General features: G+C 41.4%; 1 protein-coding gene across 1 annotated transcript in view; it reads right to left on the bottom strand.

Moving 5' to 3' along the window:
- Nucleotides 1-2,689: 2,689 nt before the first annotated feature.
- MBD5 (methyl-CpG binding domain protein 5) overlaps nt 2,690-14,892 on the bottom strand; it is a 171,709-nt gene continuing 159,506 nt past the window's right edge. The window contains exon 18 of the transcript XR_012777168.1: nt 2,690-4,954. The gene's annotated coding sequence lies outside the window, so the exon portion shown is untranslated. The remainder of the gene's footprint in view (nt 4,955-14,892) is intronic.

Here is a 14,892-nt window from a genome sequence, read left to right as displayed (position 1 = left end):
GTGCTTTTTCAGTTAGCACAACTGAACAATAGATAATAATAACCTTTTCCCTTTGTGTGCGTGTTCTGTTCTTCTTCACTGCTTAAACCAAAAAAAACCCAACAAAAATGCAACATATTTACCCTCAAGGTGGCTCTTAGTCCTAAACTCATCCCATTATTTTATTTCTACAAGCAGTGCAATTTTTTTTAAATGATGCCCTGTAGGATACTGAGGTTTTTTTATGTAGCCAAAAAAGCCCTTGCCCAGAGCTGAACATGGGTAGAACTAAAGTTTCAACTTACATTACCTTAGCTTTAAGCCAGAACCATACATCTTTTCAGTACATAATCTGATCTCTTCATCTTGTAAAATATTACAGGTTTTCTGAAGAATTTCAGCTGTAAAAACATTATGAGCTGTACCTGACCTATAGATAAAATAACTTACTTCTGATGCACGAATCAAGGAAACAATGTCTCAAATGAGATTATGTGTTCAGTAGTTGAATTCTGACTTGTCTTCATATTTTCTGTGTAAGGTAATGAACTGAATATGCACACTTGCATACTGGATAGACCAAAAATACCCGCATTTCATTTGAACACATATATCACTGGAAATGTTAGAGTTACATAGGCTCGGGTGCTTTATCATGCCCTTGCTTTTGGTTCTGCTTCTCCACTGTGACATTTAACACAAGGAATGCTTGTTCTCACTGTAGCTGCCTAAAGCCTGGGTCATTTCTGGTGGTCTTTTTGCAAGTTTCTTCTGTTTCTTTTTTTTTTTTTTTCTAATAACATACATCTCACTGCATTAGTCGTACGCCAAGCAGAAGCATCACTTATGGGCGATTATGTCAAGAAATCTCAGTGTACATTATGGCAACATGTTATGTCACGAGCATGTAATAGTTCTTTACTTTGTGTGCTGTTACCTCATAAGTACAAGAAGTATTAAAACCCCAAATGCATGGACAGTACAGAAACAGAGATTCCAGAAGCGGTTAACAGCCTCTGACAAGGCATGGCGTTATTCAGCCTTGTGGGGCGTTTGAAACCTTAATTAATTGTATGGTGTTAAAAGATAACTAGAATTTTAGGTTGCTAATGACTTGACTGTAAATACAGAACAGTAATCATCATGATATGAAGCGTATAGAAGAATTGTCTTCGTCTTCTGCAACGCGCCAGGTACACGCTGCACGAGGATTAGCAGACGCGATTAGGAAAGTGATGCTGACGAATCTACGCTAACAAATATTTCCGATGTCACTGATACAGCCGTTGTACATTCAAGGTTCCTGCCTTGGTAGCAGCAGCAGCAGCCTCATTGTAGAGTGTTTTGATCTCATGTTTAAGCAAAGCTTCACTAGAAGGGAGCCTAAAAGTAGCCAGGAGGCTGGCTTAGTAACTTCAGCACAAGGGAAAGTGCTGAGCTTTCCAGGAGATCTATGAATGGACTAGGGGAGTCTTTTTAAAGGTTATGAAGTCCTTCTTTCTCCCTATGTCTGAGAACTCCTATTGAAGTGAAAGGAACCTCTGTCCTATTCATTTCAAAGGGGGTTTTGTCAGGAAAAAGAGCTTGATCAAAGTAGCTACTAAGCATGCTTAGTGGCTAATGTTCAGAGTTAAATGTATCAGCTGTTCCAAACCATTTCTATTTCAAATTATTCAAAGGGTTTAGGGGACTGGCAGCCTGCACGTTTTCCTCTTTAAGGTCGCCAAAACCTATCAGCCAAAACCTGAAATCCAGTATGGAATAGCTTCTTGGGAGATGTAAAGCTCTGAATGAAAATTATAAAAGTCAAAAATTAAGTTAAAATCTTGAGCCTAACAGCAACAGACACCATATAAAACTAAATAAAAAGGCAGCTATGAAAATAGCTGATTCCCAAAATTATCGCAGGAAGGTAAAACAATGAAAGATGCTTGAGCTAGGAAGCAGCAGGAAGCTCCTGATTTAAGAGTTTTATACCAAAAACATCCATGTCAAGAAATACGTGTAAAATGAAAGGAAGGCGTGCTTTATGTCTGCAGGTGAACCCAGGCAGCAGGAGGGGTCATCAGCTCTTCAAAGGAACCTGGTGCAGCTGCTTCCTGTTGTATAAAATCTTGGATTCTTAGTCAAAAGATAAATCTACTGTTGACTGTGACTGTGCTCTTTTATGACACTGTTCAACAAGTAAGTTAACAACAATGCAGTTAATGAAACCAGATGAATTTGTTTTAGAATTATATTCCATAATTCCTGCACGTTTGTATGACAATTTCCTCATACCCTTCTATGACACAGACTACACAGAACAACGAGTTTGCCCAACAGATAGCAATCACTGAGGTTGCAAAAGCTTTCGTTTGAAGAGAGGTCATTCATAGGCGCTGATAAAAACATTAAGTTTTACCTTTGTAGGCTGAAATTTGTTCTTCATTGATGTAGACATGCATACATGTCTATATTCATCTCTCTCACAGTTAGTATTTACATGGAGCATATACAGAACATCAGGCAAAGCCATTAGCCGTCAATATGAGTGCAGCTCAGAAACACAAGAATCTGGGGCTGATTTTTAAAACAGGCAGGATAGAATAGGAAGCAAAAATGAGGCATTTGAAAACAAAGCGGTGTTCTAAAACAGCAATACTTTTTTGCCAAAGGGTATTTAATAATAAGGATATTCATAGCTTAAATATGATACATGTATTCATAACACAGAAATCACCGTGTCTCAAGAGATACACCCACTGAAAATCATAAACTCTAAAAAGTCTACCAAAAGCATTTTGAACCTATTTGACATCACTTAATGTTGAAAATGGTCAGCACGGAGGGAATCGGTCGTTCTTCTGGTATTTGACAGGCAAGATTTGACAGGAGACCCAGTGCAGCATCATCGGCATCACATGGTGTGATCTTGCAGACGTTGCAGTGAAAGCGTGAAGTGAGGCCACGTGAAGGCAGCTGGTTTGGTTACTCACGTGTAGGTTTGGCAGACTGGCCAGGGGTTTCAAAGTAACAGCTTCTTCTATGTCATTAATAGAATATATGTGAGTGAACAGAAGGGGTTAATGCCAAATAGTATAAATACCAAAGCCCTCCTCTATATGAGGAAATCTCAGCATAGATTTTTATTATTTCTCTTAAGACAAACAAATACTCTTCCCTATTCTTGCCCCTTCCTCCTCAACTGAAAAAAAAACCCTTTGTACTAAACAAAACCAGATGATGCTCGGCGCGGTACGGGCTAGTCCCTGCCTGGTCGTTCTGAAGAGCGCTGCAGCTTCCACTGCTGACACATGACTTGTGTAAAAGTTGCACATTCACTTGTTTTACTACCAGGCAAAAAAGCAACTTCACAATGCAGTGACCAGTAAAGAGGAAAAGAATGGTTATGACAGGAACTAGAAAAATACTGCTAAAATTGATGCATGGTAAGGATTGTATTTATACTGTTAAGTTTTGGAAAGTAACAGTAGGCCTTAGGAAGAGAGAGATTTACTCAACTGTCATTTAGAAAAATCTAGTAGAGAAAGACATAACTAAGTTTACAAATATATACAAATTTATCCCAATGTCTTGCAGCGCAGGAGGCAAATACAAGATTTTTTTAATATTTTTTTTTTTTTAATCAGTATGTTCTGAGGAGCTGGGAGCTCCCCAGCTTGCGTTAAAAATGAAAAAATAAACCCCGTCCTGCCACTTCCCAGACACATCACTGACTTTGTGCGTGCCAATAAAGTAAGAATCACAGAACATTAAAAACTGTTACAATTTTTATTCAGAGTTCAGAAGCCAGAGTGAAGGAATTTCCCTAAAATGGACTCTGTGAAAACCTTTGCCCCAGCAGTAAGAGATGCTCCCTTTCCTCTTCAGAGCTTCATAATTCTGCTGAATTTTAATGCATGGGTAGAAGTGGGTCTGCTTTCTAAAAATAAATTTGCAAGCCACTGTAAAAATAAGAAATTGGGAAATACACAAAATGTAACTTTTTATCAATACCCTAAAAGCCACAAGCTTACCTAAAAAAAAAAAATCTTGTCAATGGCAGTCGTCTGGATTAGTGGCCCAGATATAACAATTTTTCTCACTGACTAAAAATGGCAACATTTTCCCTGCCCACCTAGTTCTGAGGCTGATACGATTTGCTGCAGCCTGACCTGGAGTAGCAGTCCTCGCTGGTGCGGGAAGGGCATATTTAATGGCTTCATACGCTGAAAATAGGAACCATGGGGCAGCTGGCAGCAAAGTGTCTCCCCATGGAAAGACACCTTTGCCGATGCGGCGCGCTGTTTTTTTCCATTGTGGCGGGATAGCTTGAGTGCGAGCCTGACATCGGGGTGCCTGGCTGAATTCTGGATTTTGTGAGTTCCAGCATGGGCACAGTCCGAGGCTTTTTGAGGTGTCCAGGCAGAAAGCTTCTGCTGTAAATGCTCTTATACCAGCAAAACTCTACCTTCTCCAGTACGGTTTGTTTTCCTTTATCTGTGTGTATACCAGACCTTTAGCGTGCACACCGTCAGATCTCAGTCTTTTTTTCCCTTCTAAAACTCTTAAGTCCTTCCATAACCCCTTAAAAAAGAAAATCTCCTCGGTGCTTCTGTACAGCTGGGGTAGAACCAGGTAGCCACCCCATCTCTACAGCAGCAAGATGCCTGTGGTTGCTACTCCTCCTCTTGCTCTTTCTGGGTCACGCTGTTCCTCTGAATGCCACCACCCCGTAGGTTACCACCAAGCTGGGTCTCACCAGCGTCCCTGGTAGCACAGGCCACTCGCGCTCTCTATCAAGGCTTGCCAGGCTTGGGCAGTGAAAGGATGGCATGACACCCTTTAACCGGTGCTTGCAAAAGACCACTTTGTGAGAACGATTTCCTCTCACCAATGATAGCTGCTGTGCAGAAATAACCCAGGTCTCGCTCCTCGCAGCAATTCCCCTGCCCCAAATCACTGTTGTCAATTGTAGTCTAGAGGCGTTTCCCTGGGAGGAAAGATTGTACTTTTATTTGCCTGTGATGCTAATCAGAGGGAAGTTTATTATCACTTGGAGTACTGTTGTGCATTCTGTACTTCCCCCATTTTTCTGGAAAATGGGACTGAAAGCAATCGCAGAAAAACAAGAGTCTCTCAACAAGGTTGTTGTGCATCAAGAAATAAAAATATTAGCTTGACTGCAAGAAAAGTCAAAAGGAAAACGAAAGTGTCACGTTGGCAATGAATAGTACAGTGGTGATACTGTTTGTAGTACACTCTCAGTGCATGAATTCATAATAACGAAAGAAAGTTTTTAGTCTTCTGTTGCAAGTTATGCAATCAATATACAGGTTTAAAAATGTATTCAAGCTTCAAATGTCTGTATTTCTTTGCCAAAGGTTTTTTTTTAAGAAAATAGTATTTAAAAGACAGTTTTATTATGCGGATATCAGTCACAGCAAATCTGATATAGTATTGCCATTTCCAAATTGCTGTTGGTCACTGTCATTGACCAGTTCAGAAATATCTTGCTACATATACAGTCATATCTTGACAAATATACAAACACGTTAGAAGACCTGCTTCCAGGAAAGTCACGCATTTATACCAGCTATTGCTTCCTCAGGAACAATGTGGCAAGCTGTGCTCAGCTGAGCAATTTATTCTTATTTAAGTGACTAATGATTCAGCATTGCTCCCTGAAAAGATGGGAGAAGTTTGCCTATTAGCATGCTCAGCTTCTTCACTCTTGTGCTTTTGGTTCACAGTTAAACACTTTTTGGAAGGAGGAGCAGCGTGTTTACATTTGAGGTGGACCTCAATGCCTCGCACCCATTGCTGGGTCCTGTCCTGGAAAGCCCCGCTTCAGGGATTTGAACTCAAACGATGGGAGAGGCAGGAGCAAACAGGGATAAGAGAGGATGAACTAGTTGTATTAAAAAAGGCAAGTGAGCTACCAGCTGTAGATGTTCATGTGTATTCAACCAGCCCTTCCCGTGCAGCCAGCTCCACGTGGTGTATTTAGGCAGTAGGAACTGGCAGGAGCTGGGTGAGGAGCTGCAGCTGGCCCATGGTCACTACACGTCCCAGTCGTTGAGTGCTGGGCTGGGTCAGCTGCCCAGGGCGTGTGGTGGCGAGGGGTGGACTGTATGCACCAAGGGCATGGTGCAGGCACACCATGTTTTGGGTGCAATGCAGAGCTGAGAAAAGGCCACTCTGGAGTACACACCAGCTCAACGCTGGGAGAAAGCTGAGTAATCAAGAAGAGGGAAGTTTGGTGCATATACAGATCCGCAAGCACTCTCACTGCATGAATAATGCCGTTCACGCCTCTGAGAGCTTTTGTTTCCCTTTGAATTGATCTCGAGAGGATATTTTCACACAGCTGAGTCTAACTACATATTCCTCGAAGACTGAACTTGAAGCTGGATGTGTAGAGCTGCCTCCCTGTGTCCCGGACTCAGGTTTGGAGTATAGACAGCAGTACCTGTTCACAACATTTCTCTGAACTTCACACAGGAAAAAAAGGAAGAAGAGTTAAAAGTGGGAGCTGAATTGTGGGCGTGGGATAGAGCAGAGAGGGTAAGAGGACGCTGGTGAAAGTGTGGGAAAGGTGATGCCTTCAAGTTTGAGTTTTCACATGTAAGCCTTGGAAGCTTGCAAATGCAAGTTATGGATAACTCAAGGTAATATTGGTGGAACTACGATGAAGATATGTAGCCAAATAGGAATGGGAAAGCCTGAGAAAAGATAATTTTGTCATAAATATTTTAAATAAAAATTTCACTCTGTGTAGAAGTGCAGGGAGACTGCCTTCTCCCCAGCGAATCGAATAACCGAGGAGGCTCAGAAATGCCCAGGTAGCCACCCAGTGTCTCCTAGGGTGGCTCCTGGGCAGAAGACATCTCAGGGCACTGCAAACACCTAGTTTCCAGCAGGCACAGGTCATGGGGAAGAGGCAGGATTTACTGGAGAGCCAGTGCACAGAGGAGCAGGAGCAGCTGAAAACAGCTTGAAACAAGAAGAGAACGGAAGAGGCAAACAACCCACGTGGGACAGTTTCTGAAAAGCCTGCACAGGCGTTGTTACACCGTACTAGAAAACCAGTTGCAACCGTTTCACTTTCTATCTAGGTTACCCCACGGTGAGTCAATGCCAGACAAACTTCTGGCAAGCTTTACTCCTTGCTCCTGAGGCTTCGAAGGCTCTAGTAACATTTGTGCAGTATGTCCCATGCTTGTTCCCAGGAAAATCAGGGAATGTCTCAGGTGTGATGGGAATTTCTAACCCTGAAATCCTGAATAATGCCTATGAGATTAAAAATTAGAACACCAAGTGCTTCTGGCTACTCCAGGTGTAGCAAAAATCTTATAAGACAAAAGAATGACTGGGTTTGGTAATGTTTCTGCAAGTACCTGAATAGTGTTACTAATTAATCACTCTTAGAAACAAAGGAGAAATAAAGGAGTGGAAAATACTGCTGTTATATAAAAAGAAAATTACATCAGAGTTTTAGTATAAATCTTCGATTGAAAAAAATGCCAGTGCAATAGTTATATTTTCAAGGAGCCCAAATGAATCCATTCCCATTTGTCCCCAAGTGGTTGTTTGTTAATGAATTTCTTTGCACAGTTCTTTCTGGATTTTAAGCACACACATACTTTTGTGAGCTTTTCCTGAAGTCACAGGTTAATCCTTTAGAGGAAAATGCTCCATAAAGCCTAGGAGTTGCAAGGAGTTGTAATCCCAACCTGTCTGGATTATCCAAAATACATTTGTAAGCTGCCAAGCTTTTTCCTCTCAGTGAAATTATAATGCAACATGGGCTACGCTTTCTTTGATTAAAAAGAATGACAGATTTAAGTTTTCCTTGAAAACAAAATATAATGAAGCGAGAGATGCCTTCTCCTCTCGCCTGAACTATCAGGCAGTATTCTATTACAGTAACTGCAACAGGAGATATAAAGACAGATTTCTTTGTAGTTCACGTACCCGTTCTTCTGAGATGTTACCCACTCGGTACTCAAAATGCAAATAATAATAAATGCACACAAAGTATTGTCTGCCACTGACCCACAGCAACCCGTAAAGCAAAAGAAAACACTTTCTAATTGATTTCTTGTTATATTCAACACTGAGCCAATAAAACTTTTATATGGTGGCTCTAGCAAGAAAAGGTATATTACTGTCAAAACAGAAAAACAAATGCATAGATTTAGCCCAATAGCAATTTCTTTGTTTAAAGCTTTAGGCTTATTGCAATGTGTAGCCTCCTAAGGTCATGAGAACATTATCAAGCTTTTCCTGTACTGTTTTGCCACTTTCCAGCAAAATATAATACCGCATGGCAAAATCAGGAAAAAAATCATTTCGAAAAATGAAACAAAATGGTTATTCTAAATTGCTGTTAACAAAAGAAGTAGAGAGGGAGCGCTGTGTAAGGGGAAGAACAATACAGAAACAACAGTCCGATACTGAGGATCACCACGGTGTGGGGGGAAGATTTATTCTCAGGTTGTGGTGGTATTTACTGAAATTAATCTGTCTGTCAACATATTCGATCTGCGCTGCATTGTCCCCATGATCTCAAGAACCAACAGTTCTGGGATGCGTCAGGAAAGTTGTGATTTACTGGAGCACTTCACAGTAACTCTACGAGCCCTTTCTTCTTGCTCTAAGATGGCCTTTCTGGTGGCTCTCTGCCCCTGGAGAAATTAACTGTGGCAGGAAACTTTGTATTTATGAACCTTATAAGAGAGAATATTAAATGGTTGAAGAGGTCAGATGGCTCAACTCTTCAAGCCATGAGCTATGTCCCAGGAAAAATATTCTAATGTAGAAGCAGGAGCAATGTGTTTCCAGGAATATCCCAGTCAGCCCAGCGGCATTAACTCATCACCTGCAAGGCTTGGACACCAACTGCCTGTTGTAACTCCCCTTTTCCTGTTAGCCACAAAGCTAAATACTGAAATACAATAAGGTGCTCCAAGTCGCAGCTAGCTCCAGGTGAAAGAGCTGTTGCCAGCAATACTGGTTCAGTGGGGCAGGATGAACTGCAGCTAGTGCCGAGCTTCCAGGAGCTCAAATAGCTGCAATGCTATTTAAGGCACAATCCTTCTGCTATGCTGGGCCACCTGGTGCCCTTCCAGGAATAGCTGCTGAGCTTCTGCATGGACCTGCTGATAGCCATGCCAGCTCCTCCACGGTTCCTCTTTTAGAAAAACAGGGTGTGGAAAATCCCATTTCTGGTTCAAAATCATCACGCAGACATCACGTGGGTCAAAGTGGAGGTTGGTAACAACAAATTGCAGTTAATTTGAAAGATTGAGTGTATGTATTTAAGTGCAAGCTAAATATGAAAGTGATTCTTGCCCTGTACTCTGCACTGTGATACTCCACCTGGAGAATTTTGACATACAGGAGCAAGTCCAGAGGGCTTCCAAGATGGTTGGGAGCTGGAGCACCTAACGTATGAGGAACATCTGACAGAGCTGGGTTTGCTCTGTGTGGGGAGAGAAGGCGAAGGAGGGATCTGATTGCTGAGCAGAACCAGGCTCTTCTTGGAGGTCCACCATGAAAGGAGGAGGGAAGAGTTACAAGCGGCCACAAGGGAAACTGATTAAGCATAACGAAAAATAATTCACAGTGAGTTTGGTTGAACACTGATGCAGTGTCCCGGAGAAGCTGGGGAATATTTTCCACTGGAGATACTTAAAAACCCACTGAACAAAGCTTAGAGCAGCTAAAGCTAACTTCCACCATGGCCCTGCTTTGAGTAGGGGTCAGAGCCAATGAGCTCCAGAAGTCACTTCCAACCTAAATTAGTCTGTGATCCTAAAATGTGTTGCGATGCAGAAGAAAAATTAGCTGCTCAGGCTCTCAGAGATCACCTGTATTTTATGCTGTCAAATGGGAATAAAAGGAATACTTCTATCAAAAAATCCTAACCATAAAACGTGAACAAATGGTGGTAAATGTCTTGTTTTAAAGACACAATAGACGTTAGCTTTATATTGAAGGCTGAAGCTTCCTCTCTTTCTCCAGCCCCCCAATCCCTGCAAAACCAAACCCAAGCACCTCACTGGGGTGATCTGTAGCAATAAATTACATTATTTTCAGAAGTGACTAGGGCTGAATTCTCAGTCATGCTGATCTCCAGGGACGGGGAATCGAGGCTCCTGATGTGTCAAACAGTTTCTAAGATTTAAAAATCTGTTTTAAGTGGCTTTGTCTGTGATAATTTAGGTGCCTTTTTTCATTCTTCCTTTTAGCATGGGCACAACTAATGTCAAATTGGCAAAAGACGGCCCAGGACCTTAGCGATGCATTTTTCAGAGGCTCTCAAAGCAAAAATTTATTAATATGAAATCAACCATAAACATAAATTCAGTTAATAATTTAGATGCCAAGTTTCCCGAATTTCTTGGGGAAAGTGAAAAATACATTAGAAAATCTTTTCACACAGATTGGTATCAAACTTGGGGATATTTCTATAAAATCTTAGTTTTACTGCCCAAATATGGGTAATATGGATCTTAGCTAAGCTTAGACAGAATTTTCTTATGATCTATTTTTAACGAAAGGCTTCCCTAGGCCCCATTAGATTTTTAATAGACAGTATTACTTTAGAATAGATACGCATAACAGCATATCTATTGAAATAGAAATAGAAAATATACATACAAACCCAGACAAGCAAGTAATATTTAAAAAAAAAGTCATTCTTTTATATGACAAATTTGAAGCAGGAAGACAGAAAGATTAAAGAATTGTTTTGGTTCTGAAGGATTCTAAAGCTTCCTCTAATTTTTAGCTAATTCTCTTTCTTTCAACCACTCAGCAATTTCACGCTGTCAGGTGCGGCTGAGAAGATTTGGCGTTACTGAAATACATACTCTTGCCACTCAGTATCCGAGACGTGGGTGCATCTTGCTGTGCCACAGCATGTGCTTTGTTTAACTCAACTTTTACTGGAGTCCTCCGTGTGAGTTGTAGCTGGATGGAGAGCTCCGATCTGCCCACCCAGGAGGACCATGGACCAACTGTATGACCAATCAGGAAAACCTAGGCTGTCCGTACCTGCAGGTCTGTTTTACCTATTCTAAAGGGTAGCAAAAATGCAGTTAAGTTTGGCCAAAAATAGGACATCAGTCTTACACTCTGGTTACACGCTAGTTGCATGTGAGTGCAATAGGTGCAGCACCGCTGAAGCAAACAATGTACCTTCTCCTCAAAGAAACTGCCATTAAGGACGTTATTACCATTACCATTGCTTTAAGCTTTTCCTTCTTATTTTCTCTCTGCTTCACAGAATCACAGAATCGCACAGGTTGGAAAAGACCTTTAAGATCATCGAGTCCAACCGTAAACCTAACACTGCCAAGCCCACCACTACACCATGTCCCTAAGCACCTCATCCAAACGGCTTTTAGATACCTCCAGGGATGGGGACTCAACCACTTTCCCGGGCAGCGTGTTCCAATGCTGGACAACCCTTTCAGTGAAGTAAAATTTCCTAATATCCAGTCTAAACCTCCCCTGGCTCAACTGGAGACCATTTCCTCTCGTCCTATCACTTGTTACCTGGGAGAAGAGACCAACCCCACCTCTCTACAGCCTCCTTTCAGGCAGTTGTAGAGAGCGATGAGGTCTCCCCTCAGCCTCCTTTTCTCCAGGCTGAACAACCCCAGGTCCCTCAGCCATTCCCCATCAGCCTTGTGCTCCAGACCCTTCCCCAGCTCCGTTGCCCTTCTCTGGACACGCGGTATCTGTGGTTAATGTGTGGTAAGAACCCAGGCTGAAGCAGCGGTGAAATCAGCAGCGTTACGTGCTCAGCTCTCCAGGCTCCTGACCATCGGGGCATTCGATGAACACTCCCTTTTCCCAGGTGAGAATGGGGCTCTCCCAGTCCTGCAGCAAGATTTGCACCAGTTGACTTGTCTACCCTTGAGTTTTTGCGTGATGGTGAGTTTCAGACTCAGGAGTTTCACTCTGAAGTCACATATCTAGATGACCAACTCAAAAGATTATTAAGAAAACAGTGACCTCATGTCAGCTGTGACATATTAAAACATTCTAAATTGGGAAGTTATGGTTCCATGTACGCAGCTTTCCTTTCCTGCTGGCACCTCTTTAATAACACGTCTTGTTCTGCTCTATTACCAATCCGAAAGGGAGCAGATTCTCCATATGACAAGACAACCACAACAAGGAACCGTAGGTCGTGGCGCATCATTGGGGTTAATAATTTCCTGATGAACAGCTCCTCAGGTCTTCATTCCACTGTGAGCAGAGACTTGGTCATGTTTAACCAGCACTGCAAAAGCTTTTGCTTTTCTCCAGCTCAGAATGAGAGTGGAGCCCTTGTCTGCTACAGCATCAGAAGATTTGATGATATTTTTTCCAACGGATCATGCTGTGGTAAACCATGCTGTGATCTGCCAGTCTCGTTTCTGCATTTGTCCTATTCCCATGGGCACATCATCATTCAGGATATGCTTTGAATATATTAAATTATCTGCATTTTTTTTTTCCTCTTTTAACCATACCTTTAGTCTGTTAGCAAATACACTTTCAGAGTTCATTTCCACTTTCATGTTTCTGCATGAGGCATGTAGGAGCCGGAGCCATGGATGGCTCCAACCAAACCCCATTTCCATCTGCCATGTGATTTATAATCTGAACATCACCACCTCGGTTCCTGCCCTTCCTTTCAATAAAATTTTGCAAGTGCTCTGTTCTGAGATAAGTATTTTTGGAAATGGTTTTATTTACGTTACCTATTTTGTGTTTAGTTTTTGAATTATAATGTCAGGTAAATTCCTGTTATCCTCGTTCATGGCGGGGCAGAATGGCCCTGTTAATGTAAAGAGCCATTTGGTGCTAGTTTAAAAGATTCAGTGCAGATTTGATATTGATATTGGCATAAGGATAGGCTCAAGCAATATAAAAAAATCTTCGAGAAGGTCAATTTGCTGTCAGCAGTAACAGAGCAGAGGCTGTGGGGATACCGAGCGTGCTCCTCTCCCCGAGGTGTGCCTGGGGCAGGCAGCCAGGCTGGCATCACCGCACCCAGGGTGGGTTTTTGCTACTCACCAAACACTTCCAAAAGCCAATATTTCAAATTAATTTAGAAATAGACTTGACGAAACAAGTTTAATTTCAGGTATGTTCAGCAGTCCGTTTAGGTATGTTGCTAACAACATCCGTTCGTATTTTAACCCACGACGTTACCTCTCTCTGTTTTGCTCCTGCAATTTGCTTTTGTTGGGCATGGAGGGGCTCGCCTGGGAATTGGTCTCTCCTTCCTCTAGCACCGGGCTTTGCAGTCTTGCCGCCGCCCTGATGCCTTCGCTCTTGTGCTGTAGTTCAGCGTGATGGCCCCTACCCTCGCTGTGCCGCTAAATAATGTCTTTATGTGCAGATTAATATAACTGGCAAAGAACAGTACAGAGAAGGATTTGAATTTCCTTAGTGTGAAACAGCCTAGAATAGGTCATTTTACTTGCAGCTCGTGTTTTTCAGCAGTTAGTTGTATTCTAAAAGAATAGATCGGTATTCTTATGCTTAATAGTTGTAACTCATTTTCTTTCTGTCCGAATGATACCAGCTGAACTGGTGTATTTTGGGGATGGAGACTGGGCCTATATCTTGGACAGAATTTTTCGTTCTCTAGTTTTGCTTTGAGAAGTTTTCAATATAAATCTTATCTATATAAATCCATATAAATCTTACATGCAAACTTGCCAGAATATATTCAAAAAGTATCCGCTTTAAGCAAGTACTTAATTTAAGCCTGACATGTGATTTGCTAAACAAACTTATGACTCAGGCGACACATAGTTTGTTCAGTAGGACCAAAATTTGTTTCAGTGTGATTCATCAATGAGTAAGAGTGATGCTATCTGGAGTTTTAATCTAAGCGCAGATTTGAATAATGACCTGGATTTTTTGGAAGAGCAGCTAGCTAAGCAAGAAAAGGAAAAAAAAAAATCTGTAAAGAATTCTGTGGTTGATATCATTACCTATTTTCAGCTCTATGAGTCAGTGAGCTATCACATGGATTTGCACAGAAATATCAAAGCAAATCCCACTTCAAACCCACACCACTTCCCAATATATACCCTCACTCATCGATTCCAACAAACAGAGTGAACGTATATTTGTCTGAAATAAAAGCAGAAGAGATCAGAGCTACAGCAACAATTAACTTCCTTAAAACAAAGACTCAAATTTTCTGTGAAACTTCTGCCTAGGCTAATTTACAGCTGAACCGAGGAGAAATATGCAGTCAACAAGTGACATTTGCTGAGCTCAATAAGCGGAGTCTTTACGACGTGTGCAGAGATCAAGGGAGGCAAATTGTTTTGCAAAATCGCAAGGCATTTTTTCTAACATGACAGAGATGGCAACTTGTGCAAATATTCTTTAATAATAATGATTGAAAGAGCTACAGCTGTCATGCAAGGCCTGAAACCCAACATATTTCTTCAATATTATAAGCTTATTGGGATATAAATATGAGATACCTGTGGATACATGAGAGAAACATCATTTGTAGTGGTTCATATTTTGAAACATGAAGCCAATTACTGTGCTAGAAGAAAACGTAACTCAATTTGTTACAGAATATTTCTGCTAAATCACATCCTAGTAGAAGATGAAGCTTTGACAGACTTTCATTTTTTCCAGAATATTCTGCAATGTATTGCAAGTTGCTGCCAGATGTAAAGTCCTCTGGAAATTAAAAGAAGGATTTAGGCAATATTTTTAATGCTATATTCAGAATTGCAACATTTACACACCAGAAGATGAAAAAACTTACTGTTTTGTACTTTTATTTCTTTTATTGACCAAAAAACCCCTATGGACTTGTAAGTCCGACCATCTTAGGACATCTACTTTTCTCCTAGTTTATAAAACCCTGTAACTGCAGATGACTAGGAC

Source organism: Mycteria americana, chromosome 9 (genome assembly GCF_035582795.1).
Source record: "Mycteria americana isolate JAX WOST 10 ecotype Jacksonville Zoo and Gardens chromosome 9, USCA_MyAme_1.0, whole genome shotgun sequence".
Taxonomy (NCBI): domain Eukaryota; kingdom Metazoa; phylum Chordata; class Aves; order Ciconiiformes; family Ciconiidae; genus Mycteria; species Mycteria americana.
Note: the sequence above shows the minus strand (reverse complement) of the source record. Positions and strands in the feature narration are given on the sequence as shown.